Genomic DNA, 13,471 nt, shown 5'->3' with positions numbered 1-13,471 from the left:
CTGGACCAAGAGCCTCAGCGTCACCTGGAGCTTCTTAGACATGCAGGATCTTAGACCCCACCCCAGACCCGTTGAGTCAGACCTGGAATTTTAGCAAGATCCCTGAGTGTTTGGTGTGTCCACTGCAGTTTGAGAAGCACTGATCTGTTTCTCTTTTCCTAGCCTCCCTTTATGTCCTACTAGCAGCTTAACTGGGCTAGCTGTCGTTTTCTGAACATGTTCTGCACTTCCCCATTGGCCTGCCTTTTCTCAAATGATTGTTTTCCTACAAATGTCCTTTTCTCTCTGCTTCCTTCTATCTTTCCTTCCATTCATCCGATTTATTAGGTATGTAGAATATGCTAAGAACTGTGATTTGGATGGAATTTCAGACATGATTGAAAGCAGAATTCCTGCCCACTGCTGGGACAGGCTCTCTGGAGGGCAGCTCAGCAGCATACATCAAGAGTCTTATGCCTTTGACCCCAAAATTCTACTTCTAGGAGATTTTCCTAAACTAATAATCAGAAAAGAAATACGTAGAAACTTGATCACTACAGCACTATTTACCATAGTAAGAAATTGATAAGCTAATAAATTATGTTATAGCCATACAATAGAGTATTATGTAGTCGAGAAAGTAAGGTATATATGTATTGATGAAATGAAAATATATTAACAGTATATTATTGAATAAAAATTGTTATTAAAAAATGCACCCTTAACTCCTCTACTCCAAAGGCTTATAGTTGAATAAGAGAGAGATGTAAACCAAATAATGTAGAAATACAAATGGTAATTATAATGATAACAGCAGCAACTAACATCTGTTGGACACTTCTAATGTCCCGAGCTGAGTTCTAAATGCTTCACATGTTATCTTCCTTTATCCTTGCAAAAACCCTATGAAGTCAGACTATTGTTACTTCCAAATGAAAAAATTTTAATATGTTCATACATTTTAATTTTTGCCAATATGATGCATAAAACTTGGTAGCTTTTATTTTGTATTTCACTGATTTTTAGCAAGGTTGAACATCATTTAACATATATTGGTCATTTACTTTTGCATTTCTTAGATTGTCTGGTTTTGTCTTCTGCCTGTTTTTCTATTGGGTTTGTCTTTTGCTTATTGATCTGTTGGAATTTGTTATATCTTGGATATTTAAATATATGTTGCAAATATTTACTCCCAGTCTATGCTTGTCCTTAACTTTATGTTGTCTTTTATCATTTTTCTTTACAGTCAGACTTGGGGTTGTCATTCTTGATTTTTGGTAGTGTCTGCTTGCTGTTAGCCCTTCTCCCTAATACAGTAGAGTCTTATGAAAGTTAGAAAATAATGAAATTTCCCCAAATTGTCCATATGTAAGAGCCTTGAGGGGCTCTCCTGAATAAAGTATGTGTATTTAATTGCTTGGACTTTTAAACATGTATACTTTGGCCACTCTGAAAATCTACTTTCTATGTTCTGAATATGTGTTTGCTGGATTATTGTGTTCCAAATAATAGAATTGTTATAATACCACCCCTTCCTTATATTTTTCATTAATTTGCTCTTGTATGGAAGATGATTTGTTTTCAGCTCCCCCAAGCGAAATTGGGGGTCTGTAATCAGACTCACAGCAGCTGTCTTTGTTCATCAATTGATGTGAGCTGCCAACCTCAGTTAACCAGATTTTACCACCTGTCTAAATAACATGTAAAGGCAATCTCCAACTTTTATAAGTGAATCCCCAAAGTTCATTTATAATTAAATTATTTGGAACTCAACTTTTATTTTTCTATAGAAACAAGTCAGTTTCTAGGTTTCCAGGAAGCCCCAGCAAGCATTCTTAAAATTAACTCTTAGTAATACTTTGTGAAGCATTAAGTATTATTTGAACTCAACCTAAAAAATATCGTTTATCACATTATTTTTATATTCCAATTATGGATGTGAAAATAGAAAGAACAAGCCTGGGGCCGGCCTGTTGGCTCAGTGGTTAAGTTCGCATGTTCCGCTTCGGCGGCCCCGGGTTCCCTGGTTTGGATCCCAGGTGTGGACATGGCACTGCTTGGCAAGCCATGCTGTGGTAGGTGTCCCACATATAAAGTAGAGGAAGATGGGCACGGATATTAGCTCAGGGCCAGTCTTCCTGAAAAAAAAAAAATTAAAAAAAAAAGAACGAACAAGCCTCTAACCTTCAGAAGCTCTGGCATTCAGAGACTAGGGAATGTGGTTGGGTGGATGGGGAATAGGGTGTGTGTAACATCTTTAAAACTATAAGAGTGAAGACACCTCTTGGCAAATCATTTATTCACCAAGCTCAATCATTTATTCACCAGCTTAAGCAGCTCGAGGAGTTAGGTGAAAAGTCAGGTCCTCCAGCTGCACTTCCAGGACCTAGTTGGGCAGGCCTGAGTAGTTTACAAGCTGCAGTTTATCCACAAGCACCCCACAACACTGTCACAGGTCATCCCCGGACCAGCAGCAATTCTGCTCTAGAATGTTCCACTACCCCTCCATTATCTTTCTCCAGTATGAGTGAGAACAAGTCAGTTCTTGGACCTGAATCTGTGCGTGAGGCTGATGAACTTGGTATGGGCACAGTGTCAACTAGATGTCCCTGAAGAGGTAATTGACCAAATGGGACCTAAAAGTCCTGAAAGAATTAATTACTTTTAACATGCTTATGTAAGCAGTTTGTTTCTGAGAACTTTACTCATTTTGGCTTACAAAGGAATAGTTTGTGTCTTTGTAAAAGCTCAACACGGAAAATGGGAGCTTTTTAGTATTCCAGCTAGGCAACGCTTGTTTAAAGAAAGGAGATCTTCTGAAATCAGAATCCAGGTCACTTTGTCAGTTTGTGTAGTGTCTTTTACCTTTTGACTGCCCATCTGACTTTCCTGAAGCTGGCACCCTGGGAAGTTATCAGTGGAAAATCAGGCAATTAATACCTCTGCCTTGTCAGGACATTTTGAAGAAATGACTTTACTGGTAATTGACAGAGGTATTACCCTGTTATATTTTTATATTTCACATAATATATATTTTACTTTTCTGTATCATTTTAAATTAAAATTTCAATGAAAAAATTTCATCAAGATCATTGTTAACTAGTGTTATTTGTCTGAGAATTGACTTGGAATATTTTGTTAGATTTCTATTTGCAGGACTTATGTTCTCTTTAGTGTCCTTCTTGCCCTTGACCTGACAGATGCGTGTTTTATAGATCCCTTTCCCTCAGCTCATGCATGTTTCTTCATAATGGGCATCTGTTAACAGCTGGGGGTGAGATGCTTGGTGCCCTCTGGTCAGGATTTATGTCCTGCAGGCAGACCCAGATGCTTCCCAGGGGGCTGACCTAACTCTTCTGATTGTCTCTTTATGACACCAAACTCATGATCATTGGGCTTTTTCATAAGGGGCACATGTTTGGAGATACTTTGCTCTGGTAAAATGTAGGTAGACCACATTATTCCTAATATTCCAGGGACTGTTATAGCTTAAATTACAGCCTGGATTTTATGACTTTCAGAATGTTATTATTTGCCCAGAGGTAATTTTTTCTCTGTACGTGCAGGTTGAGTAAATGGTTTATGCTTCGTAAGTAGAAAAGAGTGTTGGTTTAATTTATTTTATCCCTCACATATTTCCTTGGACGAGAAGAAAATTATGGCTGATTTTCTTACCTTAATCAAGAACAGTCTTTAGCATGTCTTATTTGTAAGATCCAGTCCTAGAATTACGTGTTTCACTAAGATATGTAGCTCTGCCCAGAGGTGACTTTCAGGTTAAGGGAAGTAAAGATGTAGTAAACTGAGATGAGAAGACACTGTTCATGATGCCCACCTTGGATTCACATTTAACACCTGTTTTTCCTTCCTGTCAAAGTGCCAAATGGCATGTTTTTTAAAAAATTAGAATGGATTTAACTTTTATCAGAAGTTAGTGGAAACTTTGGAGTAACTAACGACACTTTCCTATGTTGCAAAGCTTAGATTTAGGTGAATAAGGCTGATACTTAGTTTTCACTTATGTAACCTTATGGCATTTCTGCCAAGCCTTCAAGGCTGTTTTGAGGTTGCTGAGTTTATAAGGATTCAGCAAAAATGTTTATGAACACTTACTGTGAGCCTGTGGTCTCTGTCTGCTTTGCGTGACACTCGTTTTGATTGTTTTTAGTCCCCAGCCATCCTCCTTTTTTGTTGCGTGCACAGGGCGGCATTTGTAAATGTTATTCATTCACAGTCTGGTTGATTTCCTGGGCGGGACCCTGGTTCTGCTGGGCTGGCTTTCCCAGTTCTCTGCGGTGTTCCCGCCTTCCCTCGTAGTACCTGCGTGTGGAAAGCCCTGGCGTCCTGAGTGAGAACCTGGAGCCTGTAGCAAGTAAGGAGAGCTCTTCAAAGACTGAAAAGTGGGTGTTTTTCTTTTTAAAATCTAGATCTTTATATTGTCAGCCTCATTTATGAGTTTTAAGCCTTATCGGAAGTACACAGGTACAAGACCCTGAGGAAGGTGACAAAGGTAGGTAGCACGTAGAGAAACAAGAAAGGCCACATGGAGACTAGAATCGCTGGGTCTGCAGGTCTGCCGTCAGGGCCTCACCATCTCTCATCACTAGTTATGAAGTGGTGGGAAAGGCAGAACATATGTTGTGCACTAATAACATTTGGTCACTAATTTTCTTTAGATTCTGTCATTGAAGCTTTCCAACACTTTAGTTACTTGGTGCCTTAGTGAAGGAGCTGTGAGGAAAACTTCATCCCTGTGTCTCACCTTTATTTTACGGGAAGCTTTGTTACAGAACGTTTATCATCCTGGTTTCCTAGCCCTTAACTTTCTACGTCACACTCCAAAAAAATAAAGCCTCTGTCCCCATGTGTAGTAAGTCATAATGTAGTGTGAATTCAGAGTCTTGTCCAGGGCAGGCACAGTTCCTAAAAGGGGGATATAATCTTCCCAGTTGCTCAGAAGTCAACTAAAATGGGCCCAAGATGCATATTATCAAGGCAGGAGTCCTTTGAGTTGGCCAAAGGCTTGCTTCCTTACCCTCCCCTGACTTGACCTGCGTGTCAGTGGAGGGCAGCATGGTGCCCCTGTCTCTGCTCCACAGTCCTCTGCCACCCGTTGGTCTGGCTTCCCTACCGCGTGCCTGGAGGAGCAGCCGAGCCCCCCGCCCTGCCCAGGGAAGTGTGCTTTCAGGGCCTGGGCCGAGGGAATGGACAGCACCTGGTGGGAAAATGACACTAGACCATCAGGGGCTTTTGAAAGGGCCACGGGTTCAGCTCTTGGCTCTGCTCACACAGTTAGAGACAGGCTGGCAGCAGGGCTGGAGAGTGACGAGGGCTGAGTTCTGCTTCTTGCCGCTGTCTTCTCCTTAGCCTGTGTCCATTTCTGGCCTTGCCCTTTGGTTTTGATGCCGTTTCTAGCCTTCAGAAATCAACGGTATGGCCTTTCTGTTATCCCGTTTGTCTCCTGGCTGTTTTGGCCTCTCTTTATTCTCCAGAGGCTCTCTGTGCCAGTGTTACTTGGCGCTGTTCCTAGCTTTGGAATATCATTCCAATTAGCCTGTCAAGGGAGTGGGGGCTGGGGGCAGAGGAGTTGTAAATTACATGGACCACCCCCTCCTTCTCAGACACCGGTCTTTTCTGCTTGTTCATGTGCAGGCATGTGTCAATTACATTTGAAGGGAAAAGTGCTGCACAGGATGTGATTTGGATCTCTCTCTTTATTACCAGGTAAACTGTGGCAATGCATGGTTTTGTTTGTTTGCTTTTCAATACAAATTTCTTCATTATAGTGGAAGAGCAAAGTATATTTGGATGGACTGCAATAACAAGGAACAGTATCAGTGGAATAATAATTACTTGTTAAGTCTTGTGATTATTTCATTAACAACTTATTTGCATTTGAAAGCAGCAGAAGTATACTTACGGAAGAAATGGGAGTGGGAACCCATAGTTTTTTTATTAGATAGATGTAGATCGCAAAAGTGTGTGAGCTTTTGTGTATGTATTTCTCTGTCTGTATTAGTTTCCTGTGGCTGCTATAACAAAGTGCCACAAACTTGGTGGCTTAAAACAGCAGAAATTTATTTTCTTACAGTTTTGGAGGCCTGAAGTCTGAAATGAGATTTAGGGCCGAAAACCAGCAAGTAGTGCTTTCTCTGGAGACTCTCGGGAGATGTTTCCTTGCCATTTGCAGCCTCCAGAATGGCATTTCTTGCCTTGTGGCCCCTGCCTCCATCTGATGGCACAGCATCTTTTCTCTCACTCTGCTTTCCTCTGACTTTCTTCTCTGTCTCAAATCTTGGCCCACCTGGGTAGTCCAGGATAGTCTCTTCATATTAAGAAATTTAAGAAATTTAATCACGTTTTCAAAGTCTTTGGCATTATAAGGCAACATTCACAGATTCCGGGGACTTGGATGTAGACATCCTGGGAAGGGTCCTTATTCAGCCTACTGCAGAGTGTGTGTGTGTGTGTGTGTGTGTGTAGGTGTGCTTGTGCCTGTCTGTTTAAAATTTCCTATCTCTATTCCTGAGCTGGTCTACAAGCAGGTACACCCCAGTAGCAATGAGCATACCCAACTACCCAATGTCCAGTTCTCGTATCTAAATGGTAAATAATAGTCTTCACTAAAAGAGACCAGGTTTTTGTTTGGTTTTTTTTTTTTTAAAGAAATGACTGATTCCAGGGAGAAGCCTGGACCATCCTATTGTACCAGAAAGTAAAGAAGTGCTCAGAGAATAACGGGGACGTGTCAAAAAGACACAGAAGCCAGCTAGAGCTTTCACTGGCCAAAACCAGGCAGTTTGAGTATTGAAATAAATAATGAATGTGGTGGATTACAACTCACTGGATAAAACATAAATTCAGTCCATACTGATAAATATAAATTAATTTACAAGTTGAAAGTTTCATGAGGAATGGCATATTTACCTTGTTTCTAAGTATCTTTCCACAGCAAACTAATTGATTACAAAGAGAAAAAGTTTAAGTTGACAGAGGAGAAGGGTGGCAGATCACAGTGAATGCATGCGATAAGTAGTGGGACAAATTGAAATTATATTCCATTAGATAGGATGCAAAGAGGAGAACAGCATCACTTCTGTGATATTCTTGTCAAAGATGCGTAATCTGAATTTAATCATGAGGAAAGGTAAAGACAAACCCAAGTTGAAGAATATTCTACAAAATAACTGGTCTGTAATTTTCAAAAAATGTCATAGTCATGAGAATTAAGGAATATAATGTAATATAATAGTGAGGTTAAATAGTCAATTGGAAGTTCTAAGCTTCACTGTAGAAGGATCTGGTTAGGCTGTTATTAGTGCACCCCTGACTGAATTATTTAGATCTTTCTTCTTGGGCTGGTTGCTTTCTGCAGAGAAAACTCTTCAGATCTCCTGCCTGCAGGGTCTCAGGTGTCAGTATTCCATAGGCTGCGTGGGAGAGAAGTCTAAGCATCTTAACATCCTGCAAACAAGTCCCGTTTCCACTGTGGTATCCTTGTATCAGTTGTGCCTGGTGTCCCCCGGGCCAGGGATGTTCTTTGAGAAATCTCTCTGGTGGATGAAGCTCCATTCTTCTGCCTGGGTGGACCAGGGACAGTTGCCCGATGAAGTAGGTGGGAGTCTGGGGATCTAACTGCTTGATAACCATTCCTTCTCACCAGTCCTGCTTGTTTTAGCTCCTCACTCCCTCCATTCCCCTTCCTTGGCCTTTGAGTATTCTGTGGTGTGACTTGGACTGGTTGTGTTCCCTTTCAACAGGACTTAAGTTACCTGTCCTAAACAACTTCCCTTTTGCTCTTAACTCTTTTGGCTTTTCCTTATGTGTTAATTGGCTAGGCTGCCATCAGAAAGTACCACAGACGGTGAGAAAAAATTGCTTTCTCACAGATCTGGAGGCTAGACATTTGAGATCAAGGTGTCAGCATGTTTGGTTCCTTCTGAAGCCTCCCTCCTTGGCTTGAAGATGGCCTGCTTCTCCCTCTGTCTTCATAACAGTTGTCCCTGTGTGTCTGTGTCCTAATCTCCTCTTTTTATAAGGACACCGGTCATATTGGATTAGGGCCCACCCTAGTGACTCATTTTAACTTAATTACTTCTTTAAAGACGGTCTCAAAATGTGGTCACCTCTAAGGTACTGGGGGTTAGGATTGCAACATATGACTTTTGGGGGGCAGCATTTGTAACACCTAACCATTGCCTTTTACAGTGTTAGTGCTCAGCTTCCTGTTCTTGCTGACCCTTGAGTTGGCATGAGCAGTGCCCTCTTTCCATGGCCCTGCCTTCTGCTGGGTGATGGGAGCAGATGGGGTTGAACAGAATCGAGTGTGGAGTGTGAATGTTGGAATCAAGTGTGAGTTGTGAGTGAGTTGTGAAATATTTTTATAATCTTTAATTTAGCTTTTCATCTTCTCTGGCCTAAAGTATTCTATAATACTGAACTTTGACTGACTAGGGGACTCTCATCCTCTGAACATCATACTGAAATTGAAATGATAAGGAGATGAAGGAGCATGTCACCCTCCTCAAACTCTGCTCTCAGCCCCTACCTCCACTGTGCCTCCGCTGGCCCTGTCTTTCCCCTCCCAAATCAACTGAAAATTACTTTTACTTCTGAAATTTGCATGCAGCTTTCTGCTTTCTCTTGATTTTTTGTAGCTAGACAGTTAAAAGAGTTATTTTATATAAGTAGTATTTCTCTTGTGTCTAAAATTGGTAATTATTATCAGTAATATCTTGAGAGTTGGATAATATAACTGAAAGTTCTTTGTAAATTTGAAAAGCCATATAAAATGTGAGGTTGGAATTTTATTTGTCCTGTCCGTTTAGTGGTGGAGTTGCATTTTTAAGTGGAGGGCACATTTTGGTTATCAAGTCATTGTAATTTTATCACAAGGAGAAGATTTATGTTTTTCCTCCTTAGTGAAATATCTGTGAAGGTGGTTCAGAAGTGTGAAGAATCTTTGTGTTTCAGAATTAGGAGGCACCTTAGAGATAAATTTGAATAACCCTCTATTAATAGGGAAGCAGAAGTCCAAAGCCTCCGCGTTGGTGTGACGCTGAGTGGAAGACCCAGCCTGGCCGTGAGCCTGCAGCATCTGACAGTCACTCCATTTGCGACTGTTCATATCCTGTACTTCCTAATAAGGTTTCTGTTTCTAAAGTGACTGTGATAAAACAAAAGAAGATATTTTATTCAGTGAGTAATACAGAAGGAAAAGTAGTGCTGAATTATGTGGGTCTTCCATCAAGTTGATTGTTTCAAATACAGTTTTTCAGACCTGCAAAAATTATCGTAGAGATGGGTGAAGATTTGTAACCCTTGGCATGGAGAGAGGATATATCATTGGGGCTTGTGGCTTTAAGAATAATTAACATGAGGGGCCGGCCTGGTGGTCTAGTGGTTAAGTTCAGTGCGCTCTCCTTTGGCGGCCTGGGTTCAGCTCCTGGGCGTGGATCTACACCACTCATCTGCGGCCATGCTGTAGCCGTGAGCCATGTATAAAAGAGAGGAAGATTGGCAATAGATGTTGGCTCAGGGGAAATCTTTCTCTGCAGGAAAAAAAAAAAAAAAGAATAGTTAATGTAAATGGAGTGAATTTTATTTCACCAGGCAAGGCAGGGGAATGTTAATGCTTAGATTTGGGGGTGAATGTTGAGTTTTAGGTTCCTCCATAATTGTCGTAGTATGGATTACTTTATTAGGGTCGAGCCCTTTAGTCTTTTACGTCTGGGTAGAGAATCTCTTTAAAAAATGTTTCTCTTCTGTGAAATTCGGAATGTGCTTTGAACACTGCTTCACTTTCAAGCCTTAGCACAAGTGTGCTCTATGGACCAGCATCAGCATCGCCTTGAAGCTTTTTAGGAATGCGGAGTCTCAGGCTGTACCCCAGACCTGCTCAATCTATGTTTTAACAAGATTCCCAGGTGATGCATATATCTAGTCAAGTATGAAAAACGCTAGTCTAGAGCAGTGCTGTGCAAAATTTGGTCCCTGGACCAGCAGCATCAGCATCATCTGCAACATTATTAGAAAATGCAAATTCCCAGACCAAAAATCCCAGATGCACTGAATCAGAAACTCTGGGTGAATCCTCAGTGTGTGTGTATGTCTGTGTGTGTGTGTGTTTAAAGTACTTCTTATTTATTTATTTTGCTGAGGAAGAGGCACCCTGAGCTAACATTTGTGCCAGTCCTCCTGTCTTTTGTATGTGGGTCACTGCCACAGCATGGCCACCAGCGAGTGCTCTAAGTCTGTGCCCGGGGAACTGAAGCCCGACCGCTAAAGTGGAGTGCACCAAACTTAACCACTAGGCCACGGGGCTGGTCCCTCCAGTATGTGTTTTAATGAGCCCTGTAGGTGATGCTAATTCATGCTAAAGTTTGAGAGCTGTTCTAGAGCAGTGTGCTTCCAAAAGTTTTGACCATGACTCAAGGTGAGAAATACATTTTACATTGTGATCCAGTACACACACACACACACATACACACATGCACAACTTAGAAGTTTTCTAAAACAATGTTTATCTTACTATGTGTTATCTACTCTGGTATTTTCAGTTTTATTTTGTTAAATATATGTGTGTGTATAAACTTACTTGTATAATAATCTGGTCATGACACGCACAACTGATTACACAGCCACTAATGGGTCATGAGCTGCAGTTTGAGGCACAGTGCTCTTGAGCAGGGTCTCTTTTTGTGCATGGCCCCTTTGAAGTCTGGTAAAGCTCTGGATGTCTTGTCAGTATCATGCTTTTTAAGTGCATATAGTAATATACATGGAGATGCAGAAGTAACCAATTATGTTGGTTACCAAAATATTAAAGATATTTGTGATGTGGTAATATATTGTTTTTCTTTACTCATAAGAAGAGTTAGTGGTGGGTCTAGTAACTACTATCATTTGAAAGTGGGGATGACTATAAATGATATTTCATGATATCTGCAGTAATTGTTATATGATGTGAAAATGGTTATGATCTCTATTGGTGACAAAGTTACAGTTACTGATGATAATACTGTGGTTTGTTGCATACCTTCATATTTGAAAAAAATACTAAATTTCAGCTTGTGAAAATAAAGATCTAACTTTTTCCCCTATCTAACTTCAGACTTCCAGAATTCTATTGACAGACTCCCATGGAACTGAGGTTAAGAACCCTTGCTCAAGAGGAACCTTTCTTTGGAGAGTGGTTCTCAGGCTTTAGGTTGAGACTATGCCCGAAAATTATCTTCCTGGAATTTCTTTCTTTCTTTTTGTTTTTTAAGATTGGCTCTGAGCTAACATCTGTTGCCAGTCTTCCTGCTTTTTTTTCCTTCTCCCCAATGCCCCGCAGTACATAGCTGTATATTCTAGTTGTGGGTACCTCTAGTTGAGCTCTGTGGGAAGCCGCCTCAGCACGGATTGAGGAGTGGCGCGAAATCCGCGCTCAGAATTGGAACTGGGAAACCCTGGGCTGCTGAAGCAGAGTTTGCGAACTTAACCACTTGGCCACGGGGCTGGTCCCTGGAATTTCTTAAAACCGGTGCTTCATTGGTGGCATCTTTTCTTGTTTTCTAGCACCATCGTAATGGGTTTCTTCTTCAGTATTCTCTTTTCTGTTGTTTTACTGAGACTTTGGAGGTCACCAGGAAGCCCAGATCCAAGCTATTGATACTGTTCCCTCTGTAGTCTCCCCCATCTCAGTACATGCATGTTGCTCAAGCCAAATTCCTGGGAGTCATTCTCTGGTCGTGAGTTCTGTGTTCAGAATTTGAATCTGAGATCCACAATTTACTAGCTGTATAACCTTGGACAAATTACTCACCTGCTTGTTGCTTCCTTTTCTCGACCTGTGACACTAAGATGATAGCAGGGCCCGCCTCACAAGATTGTTCTGAGCATTGAGAGAGGTATCCCATGTATTGCCTTAGAACAGTGACTGGCCTGGAGTAAGTGGTTAGCCAATGTTACCCTTTATGATTATTAGTGATTTCTCACTTTCTCTCATTCCTTAGATCCAGTTTATCAGAAAATTTATGTAGATCTTCCCTATAAAAAATATTTCAAATTCATCTACTTCTGCCTATTTCCATTGCCATCGTCCTTCTCTAAGCTTCCATACTCTGTCACTTGGACTCTTATCTGGTGTCTCTGCCTCTTGATGCACTCCAGTCTGTTTTCCCTATAACAACCATATGATCACTTAAAAGTGTAAATGAGTGATCTTTTTAAAATGTTAATGAATCGCTGTACATTTAAAATCCTTCACTGGCTTCCCATCAGACCTTTTCTTGACCTACACACCCTGTGGTTTTGACCCCTACCTCCGGCATTACGTCCTGCTGGGCTGTTCTCCTGGTCACTCTCTAAAGTTGCGCATTTGCTCGCTGTCCTGTGGCATGTTGGCCCTCTCTTAGCTGTTGAGTAGCCTGTTCCTTTCATATTTTCACGGTATTGTGTAAGACCCTCCCTCTGCTTGGATGGAAATTTCCGTCCTTCCCCAGCCTCTCATCCTTCTCCTCGCTGCAAGTCTTAGTTCCTCAGAGAGCCTTCCCTAACCACTCTCACTAAATCAGGGCACCAGGTTCCTCTTTTCCCAGCCTGAAGCTCCCTAAACACATCAAAAATTAATATGTCCTTTCTACTGGGGAAAGGGATAATTAGCAACCTGTGGTTATAAAGCACATAACTCCAAGAGGAGTGTGCACCTTTTCCAAAAAGATACATTTTACACATTATGAACACTAAGTGATTGTAATGCTATTTTAAGAAATTGCTATCTCAAAATTGTACAAGCTAGCTCTTTGATATTGGTGTTAGAAAGCAAAAAGAGGCCTGCCCGCTGGACCTGTCTACAAAGGGCTGATGGAGTTAATCATAACCCAGTTGGGGTCTTCCACTGCTGTCAATCATTTCTGCTCCAAAGGATATAATAGAAGTCCTGAAATTTCCCTCTTTGAAGTAGTTGCTGGGTTGCTGATAAAACCCTTCAAGCTCCTCTCTCCTAAGGTGAATGTTTAGTTGCTGGTCAGACACAAGGAAAGATGTTTCATAATTAGAGGGTGAAAAGCAGTGTAGGTAATAGCTGGATCCTGGTTAGTATTTGAGTTCCCAGTGAAGAGGCAGAAGAATGACTCCCTGATTAGACTAGGTCAGATTTCTTTGTGTTTTGAAATTTCTACCTTGTTACTTATTTTTAATTAATCCCAGGCCAGAGAATTGCCTAAAGCAGCCAGGAAGAGGGTCATAGAATTCAGAATCATGATGTGAACCACTCTCACAATTACCTTTGTTTTTCTCTCAAATAAGGGACTTTTAGGAATTCTAAAGGACTCTGGGGCAGATGCTCAGATTTAGGACAATTAGTATAAATGGGATGCCTGACACTTCTATTCGATGCCCTGTTTGGCTGAATGGTGTTCCTAATTGTATAAAAATGTGGTCTCTTTTGGGGGAGGACAACTTTTTGTTGGCATACTTTAGCACAACCCACACACAGAAGTGTTCC

General features: G+C 41.1%; 1 protein-coding gene across 20 annotated transcripts in view; it reads left to right on the top strand.

The window, feature by feature from the left end:
• Window positions 1-13,471, top strand: part of PSD3 (pleckstrin and Sec7 domain containing 3) — a 655,493-nt gene that overhangs the window by 268,052 nt on the left and 373,970 nt on the right. For 2 of the 20 annotated variants that reach the window (XM_070499768.1, XM_070499764.1), the window contains exon 2: window positions 5,632-5,703. The exons of the other annotated variants lie outside the window; for them this stretch is intronic. The gene's annotated coding sequence lies outside the window, so the exon portion shown is untranslated. The remainder of the gene's footprint in view (window positions 1-5,631; window positions 5,704-13,471) is intronic. 20 annotated transcript variants of the gene reach the window in all.

This window comes from Equus asinus, chromosome 27 (assembly GCF_041296235.1).
Source record: "Equus asinus isolate D_3611 breed Donkey chromosome 27, EquAss-T2T_v2, whole genome shotgun sequence".
Lineage (NCBI taxonomy): Eukaryota > Metazoa > Chordata > Mammalia > Perissodactyla > Equidae > Equus > Equus asinus.
Note: the sequence above shows the minus strand (reverse complement) of the source record. Positions and strands in the feature narration are given on the sequence as shown.